The 22,101-nt window shown below is 42.6% G+C and overlaps 1 protein-coding gene across 1 annotated transcript in view; it reads right to left on the reverse strand.

Moving 5' to 3' along the window:
- Positions 1 to 22,101, reverse strand: part of LOC135549277 (CUB and sushi domain-containing protein 3-like) — a 302,916-nt gene that overhangs the window by 123,792 nt on the left and 157,023 nt on the right. The window lies entirely within an intron of this gene.

Consider the following 22,101-nt stretch of genomic DNA (forward strand, 5'->3'; position numbering starts at 1 on the left):
GAGGTTGAGAGAGACATATCCAGTCTGCCCAGGGGAGGTTGAGAGAGACATATCGAGTCTGAGAGAGACATATTCAGTCTGCCCAGGGGAGGTTGAGAGAGACATAGCCAGTCTGCCCAGGGGAGGTTGAGAGAGACAAGACATATCCAGTCTGTCCAGGGGAGGTTGAAATAGATAAGACCTATCCATCCTGTTTGACTAAGGCAATTACACAGATAATGACACACATGCTTGGCCATGACGACTTGAATCTCAGTGACCTCAGTGCCACTGAATGAGACTGGCATCTTATTAGACACTGTACAGACCTCATTGGGAAAGGATGGAGGGAGGGACCAGAGGAAGACTAATCATAGACTACTGTAGAGACAGGAGGAAGACTAATCATGGACTACTATATAGACAGGATGAAGACTAATCATAGACTACTGTAGAAACTGGAGGAAGACTAATCATAGACTACTATAGAGCCAGGAGGAAGATGTAACGGCGTTCTTCTTTTGTTGAAGGAGAGTCGGACCGAAATGCAGCGTGTAAGTTACTCATGTTTATTAGGAAGACAAAACGAACGAACTATACACGAATAACTATAAATACAAAAACAACAAACAGAACGTGAAACCTATTACAGCCTGACTGGTGCACACTACGCAGAGACAGGAACAATCACCCACGAAATGCAAAGCGAAACCAGGCTACCTAAATACGGTTCCCAATCAGCGACAACGAGAATCACCTGACTCTGATTGAGAACCGCCTCAGGCAGCCAACCTATTTAACACACACACACACACACACCCCTAATCAGCTACAATCCCAAACACTACAAACCCCAATACGAAAATACAATACATAATAACCCCATGTCACACCCTGGTCTGACTAACTAATAAACTAAAACACAAAATACTAAGACCAAGGCGTGACAGAAGACTAATCATAGACTACTGTAGAGACAGGAGGAAGACTAATCATAGACTACTGTAGAGACAGGAGGAAGACTAATCATAGACTACTGTAGAGCCAGGAGGAAGACTAATCACAGACTACTGTAGAGACAGGAGGAAGACTAATAGACTACTGTAGAGACAGGAGGAAGACTAATCACAGACTACTGTAGAGCCAGGAGGAAGTAAAAGTGTTAAAATGGAAGTTTGGCTGGAATAAAAATCTAAATGGCACACAATCACATATATACTGAATGTAAGTCGCTCTGGAACATCTGGTAAATTACTCAAATGTACTGTATGTGAGTGGTTGCTAAGATAGGCCTTCTACAGCCCCTCTGTCTTAGGAGGGTGGGTTGGTTGGAGTCATTATTAATGAACTGGAGCGGTGTATGTGTGTTATTCATGACTCCACAGCTGCCTGTCAGAGAGGGAGATAGGCAGAACAGAGCTCTCTATCTATCCCATGGAGGGGGGGGGGCTCCCCACACTTCCACGTGGACAGAAGCTGTCCGAGCCACTTGCAATCTCACTGTGTTACACACAAACAGGGAAATGTGAAGAAAATAACTTTTTCTAACATTGGAATGAATGGAAAAGTCCAAATAGAAAATGATTGTATGAAACACAACTGATGGGCTACAGAGGACCAGGATTCAATCATTTTATAGAAGTAGAACTTTATGAAGCGTTGTGGTTTTCACTGTTTCAAGGCCACACATACTGTACTGTTAAATATAGCATATGATACTATGGAGTCGGGTATGGTTATTTTCTTGGCGGCGTCATCTAATTAAAACCATCCAAAATGATAGCAGAATATACAACTCTAGATAGATCATCAAATCTACAGTATACATAAAATTAACTCATATTTATTCATGTCTTCTGAACTAATGGTAGTGCTCAAATCTCAAACAAAACTCAAGTACTGAGAGACATCACTGACCTTATATCCTCCCTGCAATTCAAGCAGCATTTCAAACTCCTAGTATTTATGCAAAGCTCTCTCCATAACAATAGACATAATTTGATTTGGATGACTTCATTAAAAGCACAAATGTCTTTTATCCGTATACAGCCGGCATATTTTGTGAAAGACGAACAGCACAGCACATAAATCAACTCATACAATACCGGACCAACTAATAGGCTATACACTGAATAATCGCTGGAGCCTGATGGACTAATTGACTAACTGTTAAGTTGATTTTGCTTGGCTAACTGGAGAAAACCTGCCTGGAGGTCAGTTCACTTTAATTACTGAACTTCTATTAAAAACCAAGATGGCTGCCTCTGCAACTGCCATCCACAGGGGGACGGTGGTTAGTGTCAGGGTCACAGCATGTGCAAGTCTGGACCACGGCACAAATTACAGGGTTCATGTGTCAGGTGACCATTATCTAACAATTTCCAACTGTTTTACACACAGGATGAGGCCAGGCATTTGGACATGTTAAAGGATCAAGTAGTTTCACTCGTCAGATCTCCTGCAGGAAGGACTTTTGGGAATGGGGAATTATGACAGTTTCAGCGAACTTAAGTATGGCATTTAAGATCCATTTGAAAGCTTATATTAAAGCATTTAGGCATGCATACAGAAGTAGACTACCATTTAGTTTGACCGCAGGTCCCCCGTGGAGAAACAGTGGCGCCTTGTCAAAGACTGAAAAATTGCAACAGAACAATTTCACGAAAGGAACCCTTTGAGGAAGTCCAAATGCCCATTTGTTGCCAATTGGACCGGCCTCTAAAATCACCCTTTCTTTGTGCTTTTGGCAATGCATTTTCCCCTTGACAGCCTTTGGCTAACTCCATTCTGTCTTAATCAGATTTGCCATCCTGTGTGCCTATCAAGGTTCTTTAGTTTTTTTCCTGACTTGTTCATTACAGCTTGATCTCCTGGGGGTGTATTTACGTAAAGGTGTATTCCTTCAGATATTCTATCCAAAAACATGTTGGGCAGACTTTTTTTGTGTACATGTGTACATGTATGTACTATATTCTCAAAAACTCTCTTTATGTGTTCTATGTCACCCATGACTGTCATTCACTTACAATGTTGTAAAATCATGAGATATTTTCCCATTTTTGTATGGTATGTGTTAGTTGCTCCTATGTCATATTCTTCCAATTTAATTGCTTGATTTTATTCAGTATTGATAGATATGTTCTTGGAATGTTAGAGACCACACAGCTTCTTATCACATTACTCTATCGAAGCATATATTATCAGAGTCCGTTGAACACACTTAACCTCCTCTTTATATGGGGGGTAGAGAGGACTGGGCGAGGCAGCAACAGTGGGGAGCAGGGGCACGCGGGTGACTTTCTAATGGTAGCAGAGGTTTACGGCCACTTAGAGTTGCGCCATGTGCAATATCTAGGCACTCAGATCATTATCAGTGGACCTGTTTATCCAGGGTCAATGACAAAGGCACAAGGCACACATGGCACAAGGCACACATGGCACAAGGCACGCAGGCGTCCGCTTTCATCCCCTGCATATATAATGGAGCCGCTGCTGTGTAATAAAACATGTAGAGAAATTAAGTAAACAGACACGAAGGCAGCAATTACATTAAAAAAAGGTTCATGTAGTCCTGTATAGGAGGAGAAAGTGGAGGGGGAGGAATAGCAGGTGTAGGAGGAGGAGGAGGAGAAAGTGGAGGAGGAGGAATAGCAGGTGTATGAGGAGGAGGAGCAGAAGGAGGAGGAGGAGAAAGTGGAGGGGGGGGAAGTGGAGGGGGAGGAATAGCAGGTGTAGGAGGAGGAGGTGAAAGTGGAGGGGGAGGAGAAAGTGGATGTGAAGGAAGAGCAGGTATAGGAGGAGGATGAGGAGGAGGAGCAGAAGGAGGAGGAGGAGAAAGTGGAGGGGGAGGAAGAGCTGGTGTAGGAGGAGGAGGAGCAGAAGGAGGAGGTGGAGAAAGTGGAGGGAGTGGAGAAAGTGGGGGGGAGCAGGTGTAGGAGGAGGAGGAGGAGAAAGTGGATCGGGAGGAGAAAGTGGAGGGGAGGAAGAGCGGGATGAGGAAGAGGGGGAAGGGGAGAAGGGAGAGGGGGAGGAGGAAGCGGAGAATGAGGGCAAGGAAGAGGAGGAGAAGAAAGTGGAGGGCTAGGAGGAGAAGGTTTAGGAGGAGGCGGAGGAGGAAGAGGAGTAAGAGGAGGATGGGGAGGAAGAGGAGGAGGAGAAAGTGGAGGGGGAGGAGGAGCAGGTAAAGAAGGAGGAGGAAGAGGGAGATGAGGAGGAGGAGGAAGGAAAGGAAGAGGGGCTTCTCAGCCTTGAGTTGTTGATATATTGTGTAAATGCAATCAGTTTGAGACATGAGGCATTGTCAATTTTGCAACACAATAATTTATTGTCATGCCAATAAAGGGGCAATCAGCAGTTGCTACATTCATTTTTGGACGTGTAAATTGATTCTAGAAGAATATACTGTAACTTCTTATGTGCTTACTCACACATCAACTTAGACGGATATGTTGGCCGGCAGTGTCGTTGTCAGTTTGAATCTCCTGGACCTCTATCCTCATCAGTATGCTGTATCCACAACATCACAAATGGCTCCATAATGCTGGGAGGCATGGACAAAATTGAGAGAGGCCTTTGTTCTCCTCTGGTTTTTATGCTGTTTCTCCTCCCACTCACCTACCTGTCTTGCTGGTTTAAGATGCAGCATGCATCACGAGATGTGAGAGGACTGGAGCACCAGTCTGGAACCACAGGAGACGGGCAGCAGATGTCCTGCGAGACTCCCTTGGCACCCAAGCTTTGATAACCCCATCGGGGGTGGGGTGGACGGAGGTCTGCGGGTCTTTCCCCTTATGGGGAGGCAGGGCAGCCTAGTGGTTAGAGCGTTAGACTAATAACTGGAAGGTTACAAGTTCAAACCCCTGAGCTGACAAGGTACAAATCTGTCATTCTGCCCCTGAACAGGCAGTTAATCCACTGTTCCTAGGCCATCATTGAAAATAAGAATTTGTTCTTAACCCACTTGCCTAGTTAAATAAAGGTAAAATATATAAACATTTTAATTATGTGTGTGCAGTGGTGTAAAGTACTTAAGTAAAAATACTTTAAAGTGCGTTTTTTTTACTTTACTATTTATATTTTAGACTACTTCACTACCTTCCTAAAGAAAATAATGTACTTTTTACTATACACTCGTGGCCAAAAGTTTTGAGAATGACACAAATATTAATTTTCACAAAGTCTGCTGCCTCAAGTTTGTATGATGGCAATTTGCATATACTCCAGAATGTTATGAAAAGTGATCAGATGAATTGCAATTAATTGCAAAGTCCCTCTTTGCCATGGAAATGTACTGAATCCCCCCCAAAAACATTTCCAATGCATTTCAGCCCTGCCACAAAAGGACCAGCTGACATCATGTCAGTGATTCTCTCGTTAACACAGGTGTGATTGTTGACGAGGACAAGGCTGAAGATCACTCTGCCATGCTGATTGAGTTCGAATAACAGACTGGAAGCTTCAAAAGGAGGGTGGTGCTTGGAATCATTGTTTTTCCTCTGTCAACCATGGTTACCTGCAAGGAAACACATGCTGTCATCATTGCTTTGTACAAAAAGGGCTTCACAGGCAAGGATATTGCTGCCAGTAAGATTGCACCTAAATCAACAATTTATAGGATCATCAAGAACTTCAAGGAGAGCAGTTCAATCGTTGTGAAGAAGGCTTCAGGGCGTCCAAGAAAGTCCAGCAAGTGCCAGGACCGTCTCCTAAAGTTGATTCAGCTGCGGGATCGGGGCACCACCAGTACAGAGCTTGCTCAGGAATGGCAGCAGGCAGATGTGAGTGCATCTGCATGCACAGTGAGGCGAAGACTTTTGGAGGATGGCCTGGTGTCAAGAAGGGCAGCAAAGAATCCACTTCTCTCCAGGAAAAACATCAGGGACAGACTGATATTCTGCAAAAGGTACAGGGATTGAACTGCTGAGGACTGGGGTAAAGTCATTTTCCGATTGTTTGAGGCATCCGGAAAAAAAGCTTGTCCGGAGAAGACAAGGTGATCGCTACCATCAGTCCTGTGTCATGCCAACAGTAAAGCATCCTGAGACCATTCATGTGTGGGGTTGCTTCTCAACCAAGGGAGTGGGCTCACTCACAATTTTGCATCAGAACACAGCCATGAATAAAGAATGGTACCAACACATCCGCCGAGAGCAACTTCTCCCAACCATCCAGGAACAATTTGTTGACGAACAATGCCTTTTCCAGCATGATGGAGCAACTTGCCATAAGGCAAAAATGATAACTAAGTAGCTCGGGGAGCAAAACATAGATATTTTGGGTCCATGGCCAGGAAACTCCCCAGACCTTAATCCCATTGAGAACTTGTGGTCAATCCTCAAGAGGCTGGTGGACAAACGAAAACCCACAAATTCTGACCAACTCCAAGCATTGATTATACAAGAATGGGCTGCCATCAGTCAGGATGTGGCCCAGAAGTTAATTGACAGCATGCCAGGGCAGATTGCAGAGGTCTTGAAAAAGAAGGGTCAACACTGCAAGTATTGACTCTTTGCATCAACTTCATGTAATTGTCAATAAAAGCCTTTGATACTTATGACATGCTTGTAATTATACTTCAGCATTCCATAGTAACATCTGACAATAATATCTAAAGACACTGAAGCAGCAAACTTTGTGAAAATTAATATTTGTGTCATTATCAAAACGTTTGGCCACGACTGTATTCATTTTCCTTGACACCCAAAAGTACTCGTTACAATTTGAATGCTTAGCAGGACAGGAAATGGTCCAATTCACACACATCAATAGAACATCCCTGGTCATCCCTAGTGCCTTTTATCTGGCAGACTCACTAAACACAAATGCTTCATTTTTAAATGATGTGTTGGAGTGTGCTCCTGGCTATCCGTAAAAAAATAAAAAAATACAGGAAAATCATGCTGTCTGGTTTGCTTAATATAATGAATGTGAAATGATTCATCCTTTTACTTTTGATACTTAAATATCAAAAGTAAATGTAATTTCTAAAATACACTTAAGTATATTAAAAAACAAATTCTTTAAGACTTTTACTCAAGTAGTATTTACATGGTGACTTCCATTTTACTTTTCTATTAAGGTATCTTTACTTTTACTCAAGTATGGCAACTTTTCCACCACTGCGTGTGTGTGTGTGTATAGAGAACAGCCAGTGTGTCTGGGGAAATCAAGGCGGAAGGGGTCCCCTCTCCTCTCCTCGCCTCTCCACTGTGTGATGCAAGAGGCTGACTGATGGGCCTAACATAATCACCACATCCATGCAGGGAGCGTCACAGCTCTTCATTATCCAGGCCGTGAATGCATCTTTCCCCCCTGTTCCAGCGGCTGCAAGGTCAGGCTACAAGCAGTGCCATCAATCACAGCAACACTCTGGCTAGTGTCCCAAATGCCACCCTATTCCTTATATAGTACACAACTTTTGACCGGAGCCATTTGTGCCCTGGTCAAAAGTAGTACACTATATAGGGAATAGGGTGCCATTTGGGACACAACCTCTGGATGGCTGAGTCCATCCAGATCCAGGCCTTGCAATCCTCAATTCCCATCCCACGCCGGGGTGCACTGTACTGCATGCACAGTGAGAGCTATAGTAACAACAGCACAGTCGTGTGTGTGTGTGTGTGTGTGTGTGTGTGTGTGTGTGTGTGTGTGTGTGTGTGTGTGTGTGTGTGTGTGTGTGTGTGTGTGTGTGTACCTCAAATAGGTAGCAGCACAGAAAGGCAGACACAGAGCAGGAGTGGGCTGGGGGATCTGTCACTCCGAAGCTTTAACACTTTAACAGTAAAACTGGGGATTAGGATTGAATAGTATAAACTCGGCAGAGTGGCAGCTTGGAGGTGCAGATACAGTGGTATATGTTTGAGGTTTTCTGTGTGTGTGTGTGTGTGTGTGTTTAGGGGAGGGGTAGTGGGGAAGATAAACCTCACCATGCTTCACAATATGCAAGTTAGCATTGAGCTGATTACCAGTCAAATAAGGTCACAAAGGAAGTACAACAACACTTACTATTATGCTAACCAGGGGTTGGAAATGGTTCAGGGAATAGAACAGAAAACCTTAAAATAACAAACATTTTTCAAGGAAAAGAAATGGAACCTGGAACGAAAGTGATCCATATTGTTCCGGAACAGAACCATTACTTTTAAAAGCATGGGAACCGGCTAATAACGTTAAAATACGTTCCAGTCATTTTTTTCTAGTCCCACAACAAAACACAACAAAGTGCCTATGCAAAGCCCTCACTCTGTCATTCAGAGACTTATTCCAATGTCTGCTTGCAAGCTGAAAATCTTGGCCTGTGTGTATTTAGGCTTCTCCCCACTCAGAAGCATAGGCCACTGTACTGACATTACAAGCTTGATTCCGAAGATGGGGAGATAGATATTTTTATTTGCAAGAAAATAATGGATTCACTTTTTCAAAGCTAGTTAAGGATACTATAGGCCTACTTATCACGTTCACATTGGTAGTACTAATCATAAAAATGTAAGACGTGTCCTTAATTCTTGTGCCACTCTGCACATACAAGCTTGTTAGTTAACTAGCTCAAGCTTGTTAGCTAGCTAGCTCAAAGGACATTCAAAGTTCCTCCATAGAAGCCGCTCCTACTAGGTATACTTCTGTGGACCAAATTCAGAAAATGCATGTCATAACAAGATGCCCAGTGCTTCAAGCCTCCTCCTCAACCCTCTCTTGCTCTCTCCCCACCCGCAAAATTTCTGTTGCATCTATCGCCATAGGCTACACTGCACTGCATCACGTATGTAAACAACTAGCTTGCCTGCTCTATCTGCACTGTTTGGTAAAGTAATTTAATGAGGTAAATGTTTTTTAAAAACGGTTGATTTCACAGGTTCAAAAGAAACAGAAAGGAATGATATAAACCGGTACTTTTTTTGCTTCGACCGGTTCAGAACTGTATTATGCTGGTCAGAACAGTGGAACAAAACAAAAAAACAAATGGTTCTGTTGAGAATGAAAAAATGTGAAATAATGCTACCAATGATTTGCTAATAAGGATTATTATAACTATAGCCACATATTGGGGTGGAAACTCATTTGTTACCAGCATTTGCTAATCCCCATTTGCCATGATGTTTAATACAAAGGATCCTAGCCTTGCTGAGTCTACTATGGGTGGTTGCACAGTACTGAGCAGACAGACAAACAGACAGACAGAGAGAGAAAAGAGAGAGAGAGTGTGTGTGTGTGTGTGTGTGTGTGTGTGTGTGTGTGTGTGTGTGTGTGTGTGTGTGTGTGTGTGTGTGTGTGTGTGTGTGTGTGTGTGTGTGTGTGTGTGTGTGTGTGTGTGTGAGAGAGAGAGTTTCTACGAAACAGAGACACCTAGAGATGGGTGCCAGAACAAAACAGAGACACCTAGAGATGGGTGCCAGAACAAAATAGAGACACCTAGAGATGGGTGCCGGTGCCAGAACAAAACAGAGACTCTTAGAGATGGGTGCCAGAACTTAACAACAATCATAAACTAGATTATATTTTATTTTAATAACCATTTATGGAAAACACAAAAATAATAATCTGCTGTGAATTATTTTGATTATGGGTAATCAAAATTACGTTTGAGAAAAACAAACAAAAAAAGCTTTAGTATTTAACCGACTATGCTAAGACTTCTTTATGAATAATGCCTTGTACAATCTGTAAATAACAAAGTGTGCTGCTGAGGGCCCCCAGGCATCGTGTTGGTGGTGGAGAGGGCTTACTGCTGCTGCAGAGAGACGCTATTGAAATTGTCAGTGAATGTTAATCGGTCTGGAGATTTATCTCAACACAACCTACTCACGGAAGTTCTTATAGGAAAAGAGGATGTTTATTCCAAACTGCTATGATTGAAAACATTATTCCTTCTTTGGCTTGACCTGGACTAAGGTTAGTCCTGATGAGAGGGCTATGCTCTTAGATAAAAAAAAGGTGCTATCTAGAACCTAAAAGGGTTCTTCGGCTGTCCCCATAAGATAACCCTTTGAAGAACGATTTTTGGCTCAGGGAAGAACCCTTTTCTGTTCCAAGTATAACCAAAACGGTTATCCTATTGGGAAAGCCAGATACCCTTTTGGAACTTTTTTTCTAAAAGTGTATACATGCATAGTATTAATTCACGCAGAGTTCCCCAGAGCATGGTAATACCAGTGGAGGCTGGTGGGAGGAGCTATAGGAGGACGGGGTTACTATAATTGCTAGAATGGAAAGACTGGAATGGGGAGTCAAACGTGGTTTCCATATGCTTGATTTGTTTGATACCATTCTATTTATTCCATTCCAGCCATTACAATAAGCCAGTCCTATAGCTTCTCCCACCAGCCTCCACTGGGTAATATGCGGAGTCATGTATTTAAATAAATATATAGCTCTGTTTATATGGTCCCAGTGTGGCTATATACTACTGCAGAAAGGAGGTGCATGGCTCCCAATGGGTTAATATACAACCTATCCTGAAACGCAAAATCACTCAAAAATATATTTTATGGACTTGCCTAGTTAAATAAAGGTCAAATTAAATTAAAATAAATATATGTTAATCAATAGGCGTTGCTAGTCTCCCCAACTCAATATGTTATTGATGGCTAAACAATGACAAACAATTCTGCTGCCATGTTCCTTGCCAGCCAAAGGAACCCAGCCATTTGTACACCCGCTTACAGGGTCATCACCTTCATCCATCCAATTAACAACAGCTGCCAAGCAGGCCACGTCTGTGCGTGTGTGTGTGTGTGTGTGTGTGTGTGTGTGTGTGTGTGTGTGTGTGTGTGTGTGTGTGTGTGTGTGTGTGTGTGTGTGTGTGTGTGTGTGTGTGTGTGTGTGCGTGTGTGTGTGTGTGTGTGTGTGTGCGTGTGTGTGTTTGTGTACATGTGTGTGCAATGTTACAACATTACCACTTCTAATGACAAACTACCAGAGCAACAACGCAGCACTTTCCTTCTTACTGCTGGAGTGAGGTTGGTTTTAGTGAAATCCTGAGTCAACACACATTGCAGCGCTGTAGTTCTTACGTCACAATTAAAAAAAGTAAATCTATAGGGGAAAGCCATGCTGTGCCAGAATGTTTAAAAAGTAAACTGTTTTAAGACTGAGCAGGAAGAATGATTAGGAATCAACATGTGCGCTTAGGACAAATTCTGGGGAGACTTTGATATAAAGAGGCTCAGCAACACCGCTATAATCTCAGGCAGGCAAATGTGTGACACTCTTATAGGAAGCCAGTCTTGGGTATCATCACTGGGGAGGGAGTAGTGGTCTAAGGAGCTATAGTTGGTATAATCCGGAAAACAGCTGTCTTAGATTTTCATAGGTTATGTGTTTTATAGTGGCAACATACTGTATACATTATAATAATAACAGAAACCTTTCCTTACTAATCTTTTAAATCTCCCAATCTTGTCCTCATTAATTCATCACTAACAAATCTGAAATCATGCACCGAAACATTACACTGAAATCATGCACCGAAACCTTACACTGAAATTATGTAAAATCCCTAAAATAAAGTTAGTTTTAACAGTCTACTGTAAACCTGCCTCTCTAGAGGACAGCAGTTTTGCCTTAATCTCTTAACACCTGCTGTTAGTTGCAGGTAGTTGGAGATTTGCTTCGTCAGGTACTGGCAGAGCACATCCACTCCCAGGAAGATGGAAGGGGAAACTACGGCTCTGTCCCAAAAGGCTCCCTAATCCCTTCATACTGCTCTGCCCATAGGGCTCTGGTCAAAAGTAGTGCACTCTGTAGGGAATAGGGTGCCTTTTTGGGAGCAGACTACAGTATCTGGTGGTTCTGTCGTGTTATTACGTGGACATAAGTCAAACAGGGGTCATAGCGTTAAAGACAGGAGATGAGGAAATGTCAAAGTGTGTGGGAAGAACAGATTGAAGAAGAAGCTAGCAAACAAAGCGGGGTCTCGGTTTACAAGGTGGGTTGGATTACCGGGCTAGAGAGGGTCCAAACTGTTTAAGCACAAGGCTGAGAAGTAGAGTGGCATCATTCCCCAGGCACAGATATGTCAAGTTTAACATGGCCACCACGCAATGTGATAGTTATCCCTTATCACAAATTAATCTGCTAGGCTGGAGTGATACAGAAGGCCCATCGCCCTTCTCAGCGCAAACATTCTCAGCGCAATTTAGTTGCCACCCAACCATGCACATCTTTTGTTATTTCACCACATTCGTGTGGGAGTGTGTTTCTCTTTTTCCAATCAAGGAGACCAGAAAATAGGACTCATCAAGTCTTTGAAAACTGTGAGTGATTACTAAAAACTAGAATTGGTGTACTGCCACCCTCTCTCTCAGTAGCTAGCTAAATGTCTCATACTGTATCTCTTTCGATGTTAAATCGAATACGTCTCACGTCGTTGAGCACAACCAGGAAGACGAACACTGGTCTATGGTGTAATTACTGCATGCTGAGAGTAAATCAGAGGGTCAAATTCTACGGTCAATACCTGGCGTGTTAGAATACATTTCCCATCCACATCCCATGTTTGGGGCATTCATTTGAAAACAACATGGAACCCCAGGCAGAAACTGAATGTAGGAGAGATTATCCATCCATACCTCTAAACAAAAGGAAAGGGGAAAATAGGAGGAAATACACTACATGACCAAATGTATTGTCGAATATCTCATTCCAATTTTCTGGTAAGGGTTTCCACTAGATGTTGGACAATTGCTGTGGTGACTTGGTTCCATTATTCCTCCTCCACAACACTTTACAGTTGGCACTATGCATTCGGGCAGGTAGCGTTCTCCTGGCATCCGACAAAACCCAGATTTGTCTGTTGGACTGCCAAATATTGAAGCGTGATTCATCACTCTCGAGGAACGCGTATCCATTGCTCTAGAGTCGGGCGAGCTTTACACCACCCCAGTCAACGCTTGGCATTGCACATGGCGATCTTAGGCTTGTGTGTGGCTGCTCGGCCATGGAGACCCATTTCATTTATCTGCCGACAAACAATTATTGTGCTGACATTGCTTCTAGAGGCACTCGGTAGAGAGTTTTTATGCGCTACAGTCTCGTTCTGTGAGCTTGTGTGGCCTACCACTAAGCAGTTCGACTTCTCTCAATCTCTCTCTCCCTCTTTAGATGCATCTCTCTCTCTCTGCCTCCCTTCCTCCCTCCTGACTTCCCTCTCCCTCCCTCTCTTTAAACTTCCTACTCTCTCTCCCTCTCTCGCCCTCTTTCTTTCTCTCGACTTCCCTCTTTCCATCTCTCTCCACCTCTCTCCCTCCCTCTCTCTCTCCCTCTCGACTTCACTCTCTCTCTCTCTCTCTCTCTCTCTCTCTCTCTCTCTCTCTCTCGACTTCCCTCTCTCTCTCTCTCGCTCTCTCTCTCTCTCTCTCTCTCTCTCTCTCTCACTGTCTCTTTCGCACCTTTCATTTTTCGAGTTCAAACGATCCCCCCTAACAGCCAGGTAGTCTGCAACACCCAGCCTTCTAAATTGGCAGTGCCAGACAAGTAAAGATTTTCAATTGAACTGCGCATCTCATTTTGGCCCCTCGGGGCAAACGATCTTTATTGAATGCTAGCAATTAGCATTCACCTCTTTAATTAATTCTGTAAGAAGTGTCTGTCTACTCTAACTGGCAGCTATCAGAGACACGGGGGCTGGGGGGGGGGGGGGCTTCTTGGAGTCTTACTCTGACACCTCAAAGTTAACTATGCGGGAAAGAGAGAACAATCCACCTCAAAGACTACTTGCGTCGAAGCAGGAAAGGGGGATTGTCTGGTATATGACAAAGACTAAACAGTGTGTGAACAAGCACCTTTTTCTAAGGTGTGATATGATGTCATCTGCCAGAAGTCTGATAAATGACAAAACAATGTGCTGACAAGGTTTTCCATGGAAAGATAGTGAGTGAAGGATTAGCCATGAGAAAGAAGAAGTAGAGCCGAAGAGCATTACAGTCATTTGAATCGGAGGCAGAGCTGAAATGACATTGGGTTAAATGGAAATACTACTTTGATAAGGAGAAGTAATGATGGATGGTACTTGAACAATAGTAAAGTATCAGTTATTGGGGCAGCAGGTAGCGGCTAAGTGTGTTAGGCCAGTAACTGACAGGTTGCGGGCTCGAGTCTCTGGCTAGAGAGTGTCTGTTACATGACTAAACATTAAAACGTAAAATTATCATTGTTTCGAAAAACGGGTAAAGAAAGCACATTTTTGTGAAGATGATTCAACACAGACAACAGATTATAATTATTTGAAATTTGGTATTTTTCATGTTATTAGTTTAACACCAATCAAAGAAAATGCCAGATGACAATGTTACCCAATTTAAGTCCTATAAATATTTAAAGTTATTTGCTCTTTCTTATTCTTTGTCTTTGCGGTGCAGTTGAGTTGCACGTCACTGGCTGTAAACAACGTGCAATTAGAGAGTTTGAAAATGACAGGGGGACTTCAATACGAGGCTCGGGTACCTAGACAGTTTAATGAACAAGCTTTGGCAGTGATCTTTGAAATGGGAAGCATACTAATGGATTATTGAACTGAAACTTGGAGAAATCATTGACTTGAAAATAAAGGAGCCTCCTTTGACACTTCAAGTTTTTTTTAAGGACTGTTTAACAATGAACCCGGCAGCAACAGCCACCGCCATGCCAGGGAGACACAGAGAGAGACTAGAGTATTGACCCAAAAAGTATTTACGCTTCTCTGAGATCCCTTAGACACTCTTCATCACCTTCGTATTCAATTAAAGGGAAAGAAGTGGCGCTGCTTTTGATCGGAAACCCATTGAACAAAAAGAGATGCTAACAGCTCTGGGGTCCTGGGAGCTGGACAGACAGTAGAGCCAATTGAGTCAATATTCTGGTAACCACTTTAGCCTGCTAGTTTAATGCTCTATAACCTGTCATAAGAATGTATGATCAATCCAACATTAATATAGGTATACATGCATATAGAATACTGCCCTACATAGGTAAAACGCAGTTACGACATACTTTTAGTTTCTGCAAAATTTGACTTCAAAGACTTTTTGTCTTGACAGACCACAATTTCTGATACTTCAGGATATATTCGGATCAACTGGCTTGTTCTTCTGTGAGGAAGCTAAATACCACAATCAGATAAGGTACCTGGCAATTACAACAGATCAAAGATTTTTGACCAAATTCGTAGTTACTGCGTTTTGCCTTTGAAGGGAAGCATAGCTCACACGTAAACGTCTAACCATCTTTTTTTAAAGCAACAGATTTATTCGATCTCTCCTATATAGTGTGTGCTCAGAACATTACCTAGAGGAAAGAGGCTTTGAGAGGATTATTACTGGACATAACAGAGAGAGGAAATGGGCAATAAAGTCAATTACTGCAGAGCAGAATAACACCAGCCTGTATATGGTCAAATGGAAGGATGCCGACTGACATCACAGCAGAGTTGACCAAGTTGCCATGTATTCACCTGTGTGTCAGGGTCATAATTCATACCCGCTTGTTAGCTGTCTTTCACCATGCTCAACATGCTCCCTCCCCACCCAAGGCCTAGCCACTTTATACTTATGACTGACATGGCAGTGTGGTCAGAAATAGCCTCAGGGCTGGCTGGCTGCAGATGGTGCCTTATGCTTTCAGATAGTGTCCATTTTCTTTATTAATCCATATTTTATTTCGGGGAGAATTGGAGGTGACTATTAGCTGTCAATCGAACCAAACCCAGGGATGACAGGCAGTCGGGTTGGTCTGAGGGAGGGAGGAGAGATGGGTTCGACCACAGAGATCCTATTAAATGACAACCTGCGTTAAAATAGTATTTGTTTGCCTGTCAAATACTTTAGCTGTGCTTGATCGAGCTTGTCTGACAGAATGGAACCAATGGAATAGTCCCCGCCCATCTGACACGCCAGACAGGGCTAAATCAAATAAAGTTATTTCAAATAATATTTCAACCCATGTCTGCATGGTGTTCTTCAAGGAGGTGTGTCGTCCCAGGTGAACGAGGACACGTAAACCTTCATAGGAGGAAATGAATATAATACCTTACTTAACGAATCTTCCCTCTCTTACAGACGTTAGTGGGAGACTGCATTGTCAAAATGTTGAGGATTACACACAAACAGGACATTAGAACTTTGAGAGGAGGCAATCTTAACATGAACAACACTGTGACATCCTGGAGGCGTTGGCAACGGCATGAAGGATCCTGATTACGCGGAACGTGGCCATAAGCAGGGCCAAGATAATTACACCGCATGTCTAAAAAATTGCCAGTTTTCTGTCACTTTTAGAAGACAGATTGGCTGATGGGAGAGAAAGTGGAGAGAGGGAGAGAGGGATAGAGAAACCTAAAGGCTTGCTATATGCAGTGATTGACTTCATTGCCTATTTCCTCTATCATTCATGCCCAAAGTTGTTTTTCTCTGTAATGTTAAATATGTCATGCTTTAAATGGTTTGATGGTTAGAAAGAACATAACCACTCAATTCTGGAACTGAGAGTCTTAGTAAACAACAAGCTTGTCAACCTAGAATGTGCAATTGTGCTGTAGTCCAATCAAAGAGCTAGAAATTATGTTTGATTTTTAAAGTGGCACTCAGCAGTTGAAAAAATAACAAAGTGTCCTCCCCACCATTGTTTCAATAAAAAGATGAGGGTGTCACGCCCAGACCTTTTATGTCTCTATTTTGGTTTGGTCAGTTGGGGTGGGCATTCTATGTTTTTGTGTTCTATGTTTTCTATTTCTGTGTGTTTGGCCGGGTGTGGTTCTCAATCAGAGGCAGCTGTCTATCGTTGTTTCTGATTGAGAACCATACTTAGGTAGCCTTTACCCACCTGTGCCTTGTGGGTGGTTTTGTGTGTGTGTGTGTGTGTGTGTGTGTGTGTGTGTGTGTGTGTGTGTGTGTGTGTGTGTGTGTGTGTGTGTGTGTGTGTGTGTGTGTGTGTGTGTGTGTGTGTGTGTGTGTGTGTGTGTGTGTGTGTGCGCACCAGACAGTACTGTTTCGGTTTCGTTCGTTCTCGTTGTTGTTTTTGTTATTTCAGTGTTCGGTTCAAATAAAGTATGAACGCCTATTTTTAATTTTACCCCTTTTTCTCCCCAATTTCGTGGTATCCAATTGTTGAGTAGCTACTATCTTATCTCATCGCTACAACTCCCGTATGGGCTCGGGAGAGACGAAGGTTGAAAGTCATGCGTCCTCTGATACACAACCCAACCAAGCCGCACTGCTTCTTAACACAGCGCCCTCCAATCCGGAAGCCAGCAACATCAATATGCAACAATGAATGCATTTCGCATGAGGATAGTATGCATCTTTCACATATGTGGCAGGAGATTTAATATTCACTGACTAGACGAGATGCCTGAGTGCTTTCAGCTAGCTCTTAGCATAATGGCACACATTCTGCAACTTTACCAAAATGCACTGCTCTAGAAATGCAATGTCCTTGCAAACACAAGCCTCTGGAATTGTGGTTGGATTATTCTGAGGTTATTTGTAACGGTTCTAGCTTCTAGCCTTTAAACGAGTTACTCTCATCTTAAAACATATCTCATTTTTCCTTCGCTTTTACAATCAATATTCTAGCTTCCTTTTTGACACCAGAAATATAAAATCTAACGGTAGTTTATATGATGTGAATGGATAGATTATAATTTATTTCTCTATTCCGTGCTTTATTTAGAGGGCAGTAAAAAAGAATATCAAATACACTTTTGTTGGTATTGATTGAAGACAAAACCATACAACTTCCTTTTAGCCTCAATAGCGCTACCCTCCCTCATTAGGCTCTATTCTATGGATTTCACATGACTGGGCAGGGGTGCAGCCATAAGTGGGCTTTGGAGGCCCACCCACTTGGCAGCTAGGCACACCCACTGGGGAGCCAGGACCTGCCAATCAGAATTAGTTTTTTATACCACAAAAATACTTTATTACAGACATAAATACCCCTCAATCTGTTATTCATGTAACGCTCCAGTGTTAATCTGCTAAATTGTAATTCTTCGCTCCTGTGGCCTATTTATTGCCTACCTCCTCATGCCTTTTGCACACACTGTATATATACTTTCTCTTTTTCTACTGTGTCATTGACTTATTGGCTTGTTTATTGTTTATTCCATGTGTAACTCTGTGTTGTTGTCTGTGTCACACTGCTTTACTTTATCTTAGCCAGGTCGCAGTTGTAAATGAGAACTTGTTCTCAACTAGCCTACCTGGTTAAATCAAATTAAAAAAAAAAAAAAAAAAATAGCAGTAAAGCCAAATGTTTCAATATAATAAAAAAATATTACTTCAATTAATATTCAGAATCAAATAGCTAAACAATCCTTGGTATGACCTTAAAACAATTCCTTATAGCTTTGTAGAACCCCCCCCCCCCCCCCCCATTACAATACTCCATCTATGCCTGTTTGAGCATGCCTGGCTTAATTAACTAATAGAAAAGTTTTAAAAAATGCAAACCCCTCCCAGATTCAAGCGAACACTCAACGTATTTGAAAATAATTTTCAAGAATCCAGTTCTGATAGCCCAGCAGGCAAATCTCCCACAGCTTGTTAGCTGCAAGGTTTAATACTATATGACAGGCATGTTCATGTTCTATCACATCTAAGGGAAGTGAGTTGTGTGTGGTTTGATGGGTAAAGGCAAGTACATACTCTTGTTCATGTACTGCACTCTACAGTGATTTCTTATGGGTCAGTCAGAGGAAACATGTTTTTCAACAGCATATAATGTAAACCACCTCAGAGGTTGATTATAGGTTTTCTACACTGGGTTCTCATGAGTCAGGGAAGCCATGTACTCCTACAGAATGTAATGTAAACCAACCTCAGCAGAGATAGGATAGGTTTCCAATAGGGATTCACTCTCCAGTGAAACATCCACAGGTTAGGAAAGTGTACGTTCTAGCTAGCAGATTATTGTCTGAAATACTGTAATGAGTGGAATCCATGATATCATAATACTTACATGATGATGAAGAGGATGAAGGTGAGGATGATGATGAAGGTGATGATGATGATGCTGCTGATGATATAAAGATGATGACTATACTGACGAAGATGAAGAAGAGAAGAACAAGTATTATAGTCATAGTCATAAAATCGAGGACAGTGCGTCCTAAATTTGGCAAACGCCGCAACCGCTACCTCGCTTTCTAATTGCCACCATCATCACCAATGTTATTAACTTAGCATACTCTAAAAGTGCCTCGGGATGCCCACTGAATAATTTACATGATAGGCATCCTTCATATACAATACACTAGACTAGAGTCCAGCATGTATCATTAATCATAAACGATGAACTGGTAGCCAGGGATGTAACAGATCCATATGAATGTACTCTTCCTCCCTGGTTCGTATAGAATAAAGTCTATTATTTGAGAAATTACATGTTTTTCAGGATCTATTATGTTTTATGAGTGTGAGAAATGCTTTTTGCAGCTGCAAATAAGACAATCTACCCAGTATGTGCAACTAAAAAGTGAAGAAAGGGTTAAAAAGGACCTTAAATCAAGACCTACACTCGAGACCTAACACTACTCATCAGTCCTTACTTTAAAAAATCAACTGCATATAGAGCATGCAGAGTCAGGTTATACAACACAGTATCTACAGGCATCGAAAACACATCAGTCGCACAGTCTGTCAACCCCAGAGGTGTGCGTGTGCAACTTCTGTATATGTCTACACACAGTATGTGTGTGAGGAAGAGAAAGCAATTTTTCCTGCAGCTGGAGGAGCTGAACTGTGTGCCGGCGCCCCCCTCACCCAGCTGGGTGTAACTGCAGCCAGGGAGCCAGAGATGTGGTATGCCCAGGCGGAGAGGCCCAGGGGAGGGATGATACTCACTGGAGGTGCAGGTGGAGGTGTTGTGAGCTCTAATAATGCAGAGCAGCATAGCCATGGTGAGGGGGCCAGATAGGCGTGTGTGTGTGTGTGTGTGTGTGTGTGTGTGTGTGTGTGTGTGTGTGTGTGTGTGTGTGTGTGTGTGTGTGTGTGTGTGTGTGTGTGTGTGTGTGTGTGTGTGTGTGTGTGTGTGTGTGTGTGTGTGTGTGTGCTGCCAGGGAGGAATGGTATGCGTGGGCAGCATGATGATTGCACAATACAGTACATCAATACAGTCCCGGCAGCATAGGTGCTAGTCCTTTCTGTTGAGAGTGAGATAATATACAGAAGATCATCTGAACCAATGCCAAGGAGGCTGGATAGCTATGCAGTTTTCCATGTCTACTTAGACGTGAATATCTTTGTCTCACTGTCTTGTCTCAGTAGGTGGTGGTTACCATCAGAAACAAAGAAAATAAAGTGCAGCCCCCCTCCAGTTTATCAGTGTCCATGATTGAATCCATGCTCCATGCCTTTAAATGAATCTGAGGCGATCACAGTATTCAACAGGAAAAGACTCAAAGTCACAAATGGGATGAATAGAAGAGAATATACAAAGCATTAAATAGAATGTTAAGAAGTCGTATTATCATTAGAAGTGTTATCAGACTGTGAAAGCATCAGGGTCTAATTGGCCATGGGAAACCCCACACCTTTGTGAGTCAGTGTGTGTGTGTGTGTGTGTGTGTGTGTGTGTGTGTGTGTGTGTGTGTGTGTGTGTGTGTGTGTGTGTGTGTGTGTGTGTGTGTGTGCTTTGAGCAGATCTAGTACTCAGTATCATAGTAGCACTAACAATCTATAATGAAACCATGAGAGTTGTGGAAGCTGGAAACAGTAGAGAATTATTAGATCCTTCCCAATGCCTTTAGTTCAAGGTGTTGCTAATCAAAAATGGGGAATGTTAAAATAATTCCAATTTAGAAGCCGTGGTGGCGTATGCAACTTTAAAACAGCAGTGAATCCATTACATTATGTAATTTTAAAAAGCAGTGGATCCATTACATTATGTAATTTTAAAAAGCAGTGGATCCATTACATTCTGGAGATGTAACAGAAGTGGAGGGAGTGTCTTGCTTCTTTCCGAAAATGTTTGATGTATATTTCAATAACCCAGAAATTGCAGCGAGTATCAAGGCTGTGCATGGATTCATGGTGGACAGGCGGGTGGGTAGTGGGTGAGTAGGCCTGGGGGACCAGAAGAAATATATGGGGAGGTAAATGACGTGGCTGCAGACTGGAGATACTACATAGTGCAGCAGTCAGCTGGCAGAGGAGGGACAGAGGAGGGGCAGAGGAGAGGAGGGTGGCAGAGGAGGGGCAGAGGGGACTGGAGGGTAGAGAATGGGTAGAGGGGTAGGAGGTTCTGTCTGAAGACTGGAGGGCTACACAGTTAGTTAGTCAGCTGACAGAGGTGAGGTAGAATGGTCCATCATGGGGGTAAATCAGGGAAGACATTTGACTGCAAATTTGATTGACATTGTGTTTGTGTGAGTTGTGTTTGGTCTTCCTTAGCCTTGGACGAGGGTTAGGGGTGGACTAGTCTACTTGGCATAGTCGTTGATTCTTGGAAATGCTAGATGTTTGTGCTTCCTTTATGCCAAGTTTCATGACACAGACTGTAATACAGTTAAAGTTCTTAAAGGATGACTTAAAACATTCACCTACTGTGTGTAATAAACATGCAGATGATGTTTTAACCATGTGTGCCTTTCTGTAGATACATGCTTTGATGCTATACATGGATAACATGTCTGTCTGGCCTCAGGGGCAGTCCAGTAGGCCTAAACAGTGTGTGGTTTTGATTAGATCTGGTTGGATGTGGACTGATGAGGTCCTTAGAGAACTTCAGGTCTATAACAGTGTGTGTTTTTGATTATATCTGGTTTGATGTGGACTGATGAGGTCCTTAGAGACCAGCAGGTCTATAAAAGTGTGTGTTTTTGATTATATCTGGTTTGATGTGAACTGATGAGGTCCTTAGAGAACTTCAGGTCTATAACAGTGTGTGGATTTGATTAGATCTGGTTTGATGTGGACTGATGAGGTCCTTAGGAAACAGCAGGTCTATAACGGTGTGTGTTTTTAATTATATCTGGTTTGATGTGGACTGATGAGGTCCTTAGAGAACAGCATGTCTATAACGGTGTGTGTTTTTGATTATATCTGGTTTGATGTGGACTGATGAGGTCCTTAGAAAACAGCAGATCTAACAGTGGGAACTAATACAGTCAATAAAGCTCTTTAATTAAATAAAATATAAATTCATACTCCC

Source organism: Oncorhynchus masou, chromosome 12, assembly GCF_036934945.1.
Source record: "Oncorhynchus masou masou isolate Uvic2021 chromosome 12, UVic_Omas_1.1, whole genome shotgun sequence".
NCBI lineage: Eukaryota > Metazoa > Chordata > Actinopteri > Salmoniformes > Salmonidae > Oncorhynchus > Oncorhynchus masou.